The sequence below is a fragment of the Dysidea avara genome, chromosome 2 (assembly GCF_963678975.1).
Source record: "Dysidea avara chromosome 2, odDysAvar1.4, whole genome shotgun sequence".
In the NCBI taxonomy this organism is placed as follows: Eukaryota; Metazoa; Porifera; class Demospongiae; order Dictyoceratida; family Dysideidae; genus Dysidea; species Dysidea avara.
The window spans coordinates 45,617,601-45,627,343 of NC_089273.1; the positions used below are offsets into that span (position 1 = coordinate 45,617,601).

The following is a 9,743-nucleotide window of genomic DNA, read 5'->3' on the forward strand; positions in this document are numbered from 1 at the left end:
TATCACTGAATTTTTCTTCACATGTGTACGTAGGGACGTCAGTCAGGATTGCCAACAAGGCAGAAGAAAGTACACAGTGCGTGGAAAACCAACCGGTGTGTATTGTAAGAGTCTACATTCATAGTGCTGTGTACTGTAATGTGGTAACTGACAAAAAAGATTGGTCAGAAATGGTAAATAAGAAATCTCTAAGTCCAGGTTGGCACAATAAGTATCATGCTGAAAACAAATGATGATGACATCACATTTTCAACTTTAGTTGTACCCCAGATAGCAACACCGGCTCAGAACTTAGCCATCTCTACCTTTACATAGTCTTCCTCATTTGTGAAATTAATTTTTTTATACACACTATTGTACTTGTGTGGCCATACTGTGTGATAAAGCTCTTGGCTTTGTTAATCTGTTATTGTTTAGTGCCACCAAAATGTTGTGTAATAGATATGAATCCCTTTAAACTAAGTTCCTATACTACTCTACTCACTTTGTGACGGTCTTCTATTATTGCTCACAGGTAATTTGTGGTTTAGTATAGCATCTTAAATGGTGAAGACAGCTTTTCTGAATCAGTTTTCTCTAGTATACCAGTGAGTAAGACCTCTCTATTTTTGCTGGCTTGTGTAATATATATAAGTGTAATGACCAGTGGTGTAAAGAAATGGCTTCTATTGCTGTAGCAAATAGTACTCTATACTGGATAATGCAGCTCACAAAGCAATCAGTTGTCCTTAACTATTTTTTGAGCATGTGATTGTGCTGATTACTTTAAGAATTTAATTTGTCTTGTTCTTGTTTGTTTTTTTTGTGTGTAGCACATAGCTTTATTTTATTTTTATAGATTCCTGGCCATGCTTGTACTGTGCTTTTTGGTCAAATGTGTCCAAGGTATATGTAATTATATAGTTTTTAAAGATCTTGGCAATGTTTTATTCTGTGCAATCAATGCTTTCACAAATTTTTGACGCCACAAAAATTGTAACGGTTAATAACTCTTGTGTTGAACGTTACTTAGACTTCGCTGTTACTAGGAACTAGCTAGCAGTTTATACTATTGTACAGATATGTGATCACAGATACATAGGTGCTTTCTGCACCACAATTTAACACCCAGTGGTTATTTCAAAGGCACATCTAAGCAATGGTGTGTCTAGGCAAGTAAAGATCCCACTTCTTTAAACCAGTAGTCATGAGGACAGTATACCTTACTGCAATTGAATTTAGTGTGTAACCCATAGGGTCTGTGTGAGGAACTTCACTTTAAAGATATTTTATGGAATTTCAATGGCTTCCAGTAGGAGTGACCACCTCTAAGGTCTTGGCAAGACTTTAAAGGTGGTCACTCTAATTTGAAATTGTCTTGTAGTAGTGAGATGCAAAAACAAAGGGCCTTAAACCCAAATAACAGTTACAAGATAAAACACTAACAAAATTCCTATACTTTTTTGTTGCCATTATACAAATAGTAGTATCTGTGCTTGTACTCCACAAATATGCAGCACTACTGTAAGGGACCATAAGTCATGCACCACAATAAGTCACACAGTTCCCGCTTCTATCATACAGTAGGAATCATATGTAACCAGATTTTACAAAACCGATCCAAATCGCACATCAGGCAAAATCAAACTAACACCACCAGTGGATAGCTACACTATCGTACTAGTAGTTTTGGTACTCAGTACCACACAAACTACTCGAGGCTGGTTCCAACAGATGTCTTTTCTGGGGTGTATGTAGAGCTCGAATGGCTGTTTTAGGCCTTGTGCCGGAATGACCTGGCTTGGCAAGAATCAGTGGTTTACTGGTGGACAGCCTGATAATGTAGGCCAGACATTTGTTCCGTGGATTTTGCTACATATCAACCACTAAGGTGACAGCACAGCCCTGTAATCTCGTCTCTGGACTCCGATCGTGGTCTGCCTCCAGTTTGAGGTCTAGCCCTTGCCCACCCCGCCACCCCCCACCCCACCACCCCCACCCTCCATCCCCCACCCCCCACACTCCACCCCTTTGTGAGCACTCGTGACACTACTTCGCTCGTCCAACAGCTCCTGCCTGCCTGCCTGCCTGCCTGCCTGCCTGCCTGCCTGCCTGCCTGCCTGCCTGCCTGCCTGCCTGCCTGCCTGCCTGCCTGCCTGCCTGCCTGCCTGCCTGCCTGCCTGCCTGCCTGCCTGCCTGCCTGCCTGCCTGCCTGCCTGCCTGCCTGCCTGCCTGCCTGCCTGCCTGCCTGCCTGCCTGCCTGCCTGCCTGCCTGCCTGCCTGCCTGCCTGCCTGCCTGCCTGCCTGCCTGCCTGCCTGCCTGCCTGCCTGCCTGCCTGCCTGCCTGCCTGCCTGCCTGCCTGCCTGCCTGCCTGCCTGCCTGCCTGCCTCCCTGCCTACCTACCTACCTACCTACCTACCTACCTACCTACCTACCTACCTAACTTTGTCTGTATGCATCCACATGAGCAAAATCATTAAAAATAAAAAGCAGCCAGGATGTAAGAATTGAAAGCTAAATTAAATAAAATTCCACACACATAAACTTTGTCCTGTGGTAATTTATTCTCGGTGGTCTTAAATACAGGTAGATTAGTGTTTGTGAATGGTCTTCCCTTTCAGTTTTATAAATGTTTAACAACTTCAAAACAATGTTGAAGGCCTCCTTGGCTACCAGATAGTGTATACTTTGAGTTGAAATGCAGTGTTACCCGTACTTATGTGAACCAAAATGAAGGACAGCCTCAAGGGTTTCTCTAAACAATTTGTGTCAGAAAACACAATAGACAGTGTTGGGCAAGTTACTTTGTAAAAGTAACTAGTTACATATTACATATTATTTGCAACTGAACTATTTAGTTACAGTTACATATTACTCATAAAATTACATATTATATTACTTTGTGTCCACAGCCTTAAGCTGTCACGTGTGAAACTACCACCTTATCACGCGACATGATTGCGTTGTTGGACAATGTGCAAATCTTGGTTATAAGTAAGAAGCTAGTGAATAAGCTTCATTCAGTTAGCCTCGTAACTTCGTTGTGGTTATACGTTACGCAGAGGATTACTAACGAGATTAGTAACTTCGTTACTTGTAGTAATATTATTATGTAATATTAGACTCATTTCAGTAACTATAATACTTAGGTAACGTGTTACATTTGTAAGTAAAGTAACTTGCATTATATTACCTGTTTTCATAGCGTATTTCGTTATATGTGACCGGATTTGCAAAAGGGGTTCTACCACACACACACAGTTCTACAAACTTGGAAGACCATAACTTAGTGTTCAAGAGACATATCACCCTGCAATTTTCTCCATTCATTAAGCTATATTAGTACTCCCTGCAGACCAAATTTCAAGTTGTTAGCTTTATTGAAACTGACATTATGGATCGTCAAAGTAGGTAAATTGGATGTGTGTGGAAGACCCCTTTTTGCAAATCCAGTCACATAATTACTTTGTTACCACAAAAGTAATAATATTATGTAACGCGTTACTCCCAACACTGACAATAGACACACTATAAAAAATTGAGAACCCAGGATAAAATATCTTGCAAGATTTGCAGTACAAGATCCTTGCACAGTTCTTGCAAGAAACGCACAAAATTTTGCAAGGCTGGAATGTCCCTTTTCTTGCAAGAATCTTGCATTGTAGTCGTGCATAGCACCTTGCAGGAAACGTGCACAATTTTTGCAAGAATTTTGCATTGAAAATATCCCTTTTCTTGCAAGAATCTTAGAAACCTTGTAAGATACTTTTCCCTAAGAAGATTCTGTGCATAATTTGAGGTTTGAAGTGGTCTGTTATAGTAGTGTTTCATTACCAGCAAATCGCAACATAATTACAAAATAATTCATGAATTACAAAATATGCTTAATTACAAATCTAATTATCTAGCTGAGTTAAGCATGAATAAAATATACATGGTTGATTAATTACTTATTTAGTTAGAAAAGAAAAGTATTAACTGCATTACCACCTGATTTTTAGAAGTAGAATAAGATCAACTTGTTTTCTACTAACTGACTACCTGATGCCTTCAGCTAAGCATATCTCAACAATGGATAAGGCTACGGGCTTGATTTTTTGCATTGCTTCATCCCAAGTTGTGCCTCTTAGCCAACTGCACTATGTCCGAGTTATTTTCACTGATGAATCAAGGTGTCAATTCGTGGTAGAGCAATATGGTTTCTTTGCTATTCCCTTGTTTCACTGCATTTTTATTCTCACTTCCAACTTAAATTTTTCTTTCTATACTTGCTTGTCTACTTTTTTATAACATTGTTATGACTAATGACCCAACACATTCCACATCAAAAGGAGGATGGTGCCAGAAATGTCATAATATTAATTTTACATCTGAACACATGTCCCAACAATCAAGTACTGAAAAATTAATGAAGTGGCCATCATGCTTCATCTTCAGCTATGTTCCACCTGTTAGGCAGCTGTCACCCAGCGATATAAATGTATGAGAATTATCTCTGCAATCACTAAGGAAAATGGGGGAAATAAGCTATATACCACCAAAGTTGTGAAACAAGAGAGGTTGCCTATACCTGCAGATACATGTACTAGTGACATTTATTAACCCTAATTCAGTACATTTACTATATCTGCAGGCATAGGCAACTCCTCTTATTTCACTAGTTATTTGCTATTCCCTTGTTTCACAACCTTTTTTAGTTCATCCCTAAAATACTTGTACTTTTATTATATAATTCTACACAATTGCAACATACAGTTACAATTGAGATAACTTTAACAATGCTAAGTCAATGTTATCATTGCCAATACCTCTTAAGTGCCATAAATAAAGTGCAACAGTTACGTCAACTTTTATATATGCAGCAGATCTACTGTACAAAGCATGGTAAGATTAGACTAGGGATCCATATAGGCACCAAGTGATTATAACAGAATCTGTGATATCAATGTTAAAGCTCACGACACATTACACTTTGACTTATCATAGAGATTGGCTTTTCATTTATGCAAAATATAACTGATAACTGGAATAACTGCTCTGTCATTTGGTTTATCTGGTGAGGTTTTACCACACTACAACAAATCTATCTTTTAGATAGTCATAAAAGGGATCGCTGTTGCAATTACAGTACAGTACACTAGAGGTGCACCGATATGACTTTTAGCCAATATTCCAATAACTGATATAAAATATCAAGCTGATAAACAAAGCCGATCCGATATGTTAGCATGGACTCTTTTCTTATAATTTTCACTCTAATTCAGTTGTAAAGTGACAGTGTGGGACTTCAATCAATAGTCAACATTACATAAATAGGCACTGCTAGGATATTACAAGAGCACAAGCACCCAGAAATAGATGGTTATGCATATTTATATCTGCTACTTATTTACACATGATACTGCTCCAATACCGATATGCAAAAACAAGACCGATATAGCTGATAACCGATAGCCAATCTGATTATCAGTACACTTTTAAAGTGCACACAAACAGTTTATAATAAAAGAATATAACCCTTGGTGCATGTGCACACTGTATTACCTACCTAGCTTCATATAACCAAACTACTTTTTCTTTTTGTTGTGGGCAGGAAACGTAGGGTCTGGTACAATGACTATATAAATCCTGTTCAGACTTTCACCAGTTTTCAGTAAGTGTTGATGACAAAGCCATAAACTTCATACCCTCATTAACAAACAATCCGCATCCCACTGTTAATTGCAATGTTTTGTAGCAATCTAAAAGCTTTAACGAAGATGCCTAGCCTTTCAGTGTAAAGTGCTGTTAGTCCTCAAGTGGATAATGATTGCATAGAACAAGATATTTCGTCTTGAAAGCAGATATTATAAGCGCGGCGGGCACATCGCTTGTTAACAGGGTTATGAAGTTTAGGGCTTCACCAATCAACACTCACTGAAAACTGGTGAAAGTCTGAACAGGATTTCTATTGTCATTGTTCCATACCTTACTTTTCCCATCCACACACAAAAGTAAAAGTAGTGGTGTGCAACGTTGAAACCGGGTCACTACTGCTGACCCGGATGACCCACTGACCCGGATTAATTAAAGCCGAGACGTGTTTCGACTAGTCTCGGGCGAGCGAACGAGTCTACATTTTGAGCGTTTGATTCGTGTTGAGTAAATATTGCAACTTCAGCCCAGCTGTAGGTTGAAGACCAAAAAAAAAAAAAAAAAAAAAAAAAAAAGGTCTTCACCTACTGACAATAGCTACCCCTCACCATAGATACCCTCAGTTTCGTGCTACATACTCCACTTACTAATAAATAGGCGTGGCTGAGCATATGTTGGTAATGCGATAAGTGGGCGTGGCTCACGAAAGAGCTACGCGATAGCGTTTATAAGTTCCACGTCGTCAAACGAACAATTTCGTTTCTCACGTGATCCAATCCGGGTCAGACCCGGATAAATTGTAAACCGGGTCAGACCCGGATGACTCGGAGAAAATGTGACCCGGATGACCCGACCCGGTTTCAACGCTGGTGGTGTGGCCATGCGAGACTACTACCTACCCATATCCATTTGATTATTCATTGTTACTACACTTGTCTCAATACCTGTAGGGCTAAGCTTATGTAGCTATTGGACAACATTAATGAAGTTGTCAGTATGCTCAATTTTACTGATGAATACCAACAAAGAATTACATTGGCAGTTTTTGGTAACTATATGTATGTGTATGATAAACACATGTATAGTTTTCCCAAATATTGTACAGTTTATTAAGTATGCAGTGGACTATCTGTGTCTGTATACTCAACAAAAATATATCAGTATCTGGTTATTACAAGTTTAAAATCATAAACTGCATTAGTACAAAATAAACTGTTGGAATATTGTATAAACAACTTTGTGATAAGGTAGTTATGTGGATGATAGCACTTGAATATTATTTCTACATTTCTCAGAAAAAATTATGTTATATTATGTAATATCCACACAATTTCAGTATTGACCATCCTGTATGCTCACTCCCTACATACTATCACATTTGGTATTACTTTCCACCACAGTCTATAACAACAATAAAATACATCATACAGTCACTACCTCACACTCCAGGTTATTTGGTATGGTGTACATCTGCATCTGTCTCCTGTCAGGAAGTGTGATGTTATGACAATTAATGGTGTATATGCATAGCATTTCCAAAATCAGGTCACACTGAAATGTCACCATTAATCCCACATGAGATCACATGATCTCCCAACTGCACATAGATTCTATATCGCCAGGCTGCTGCTGCTACTTTCTCAAACTGTAATAAAGCTGCTAAGCATTAGTAGAAATTATACGGGTGATTGCAGGTAAACTAGAGATTGCATTGATTGGTGAATGTTCATGTTTGATTTTTTGCATGGAAAACCATTTTTAGGGTACAGCGTTTATTCTTAGATGAAAGATATTTGATAATTTAGGTAGCTATGTGGGTAAAATTTAACTGAAGACGGAGGTCTTTTAAGTATATGTAAGTGCACCAATATGAGTTTTAGAAGGAATTTGTGAACAACAATTTGCATTACATAACCTGGAATTTCTAATAGAGCATGAGTGCCCATAAAAAGATGATCTGCATTTGACTGCTCATGTTACTGATCTAATGCCAACTTGCAAAGCAAGGCCAACATAATTGATAACCAATAGTCACTCCAAATATCCATACAATTCCACTTTTAAGGCATCTGGAGTACAAGAAGCAGCACCTACAATCTCCTGCCTTTTTATTAGATAGGTTTTTCCTTGAGTGTTGCTTGATCATTAGTCCTCACAAAGGAGCAATTACATCTTCATTTATAACAGAATAAGAGAATTGGCCATTTTCCCATTTCACTTCATTTTCAGCTATGTTAAACCCATTATTAGCATTACAAATAATAAAATAAAAAAACAAGAAGGGTCTCTACACTCAGCAGAAAATAGGTAAGGGAATAATGGACAGTACATGATGGATGTATGTACATAGTCTGGTAAGCTTCCAAAAGGCACATGACACACTGTTAATATAGAGGTGGTCATAACATACCAGCGCAGGTGTGATATTGCTGTCCAAACTGGCACATCTTTACAAGTTTAGTATGCATACCACATCAATCACACTAATAAGAGTGTGACCATAAGTTTACAACTGACAAACACTGTGAAAAAAGCTCAGAATAATAAGGTCTATAACAGTATTATTATGTTAGTATTGGAATGAAATAGTACAGCATATATTATTAGATTAGGACTTTACTATAACAAGCTTATTGAATACATTTAAGACAGTCATATATTAGAGATCAAATCACTAGTATAGTGTGGTGTATTATGACGATACTAAGCCTATTTCAACCATAAGTTGGCTACTATACTACTCTACTTTTTTACTTTCCTATAATCTGTGGCTACCTTAATTAAATAATTTCTATAATTATATTTGTAATTAATTTAATTCTGTAAATATGTTAAAACCACAATAGGCACAGCTAGTAAATCAATGTCTCCTTGACCATAACAATATCAAATCAATTTCGTCATTTTTATCCAACTGCAGCAGGTAAGACAGTAAATACAATTCACAAGTTCCATTACTAATTACCTGTATTATCATCACCATGTAGAACTCTGTAACAATCTGTTAGTAGTCTGATAGAACTGTCTAGCTCAAATACAAAGATGGTAAATATAATGTGTATTCTGGACAATTGTTGGACTTACAGTTTGTAACAATAAGGATCTCATAAAACCGAGACCTTGTCTGGAAACCTAGTAACACCATGTAGAACGGTGGCTAGGTCCCACAACTCTATTACAGATGGTAAATATAATGCGTTTACTGAACAATCATTGTACTTACAGTTTGCAACAATCTTGTAAAACTGAGTCTGAGACTGACAATCCATGTAGAACTAATATAAGTCTGATAAGACCAGGTCTCACAACCCTAAATGGAAGCAAACATAATTCATATTCTGGATTACTTGGTGTACTTACAGTTGTTATTATTGAGTTTAACCAGACATAAAACGGCCACTTAGTATGTGACTTTGTTGGGCTAATATCAGATGAAGATTTTTGAATGGTCATATCTCAGCCAAAAACAATGATATCAAGCTGTAACTAGCAGGTATATCCAAAACTCACAAAAATACTCCTACCACTGGCCATTTTTGTCTGTTACGTAAGCTCACAAGAAGCATCTGATACACTGATAACCAAGTCCAAGAATCTTGTAATCACTACGTACAATTGAAACAAGACTAAATATAATATAATTTGCATACTCTCAGTGGACTTACTTTTGTTAGCAATATGAGCATGGTCAGTGGAATAAGGACAAACAAGATGGAACAGGTTCTTGAAAGCACTCAACTCATTTACAGTGTCAGATGTACATGAGGTAGCAGCTGTCAGCTATTGATAAAAGTAGTGGAAAACCTGAAGAAATGAGACCGGTTCCCAGAAGAAATGAAACCAGTTTCCACAAACCTAAACGAAGGTAATATAAATGGTACACTGGACACTCTCAGTGTACTTACTTACAGACTTCAGCAATAAGAAGAATCTCCTAGAACTGAGACTAAGTCTGTAATCCCTACCCTATTGAAAAGAAAATGAATAAAAACACAATCAGGCTTAATGTACTTACAGCTGTAAGTAATTAGAAGATGAGGTTGAACAACTCTGTGAAAAATAACAAAACTGTCCACATATGGTCGCTACCAGATTCTTTAAAGGAAACTTACACTGCAGATGTTGTACA

The 9,743-nt window shown here is 37.8% G+C and overlaps 1 long non-coding RNA gene across 1 annotated transcript; it reads right to left on the reverse strand.

The window, feature by feature from the left end:
- Positions 1-8,426: 8,426 nt before the first annotated feature.
- LOC136245823 (uncharacterized) lies at positions 8,427-8,786 on the reverse strand. The gene is made up of 3 exons (XR_010696143.1): positions 8,699-8,786; positions 8,580-8,639; positions 8,427-8,528 (listed from the first exon to the last, which is right to left on the reverse strand). It is a non-coding gene; the product is annotated as an uncharacterized lncRNA (long non-coding RNA).
- Positions 8,787-9,743: the final 957 nt, after the last annotated feature.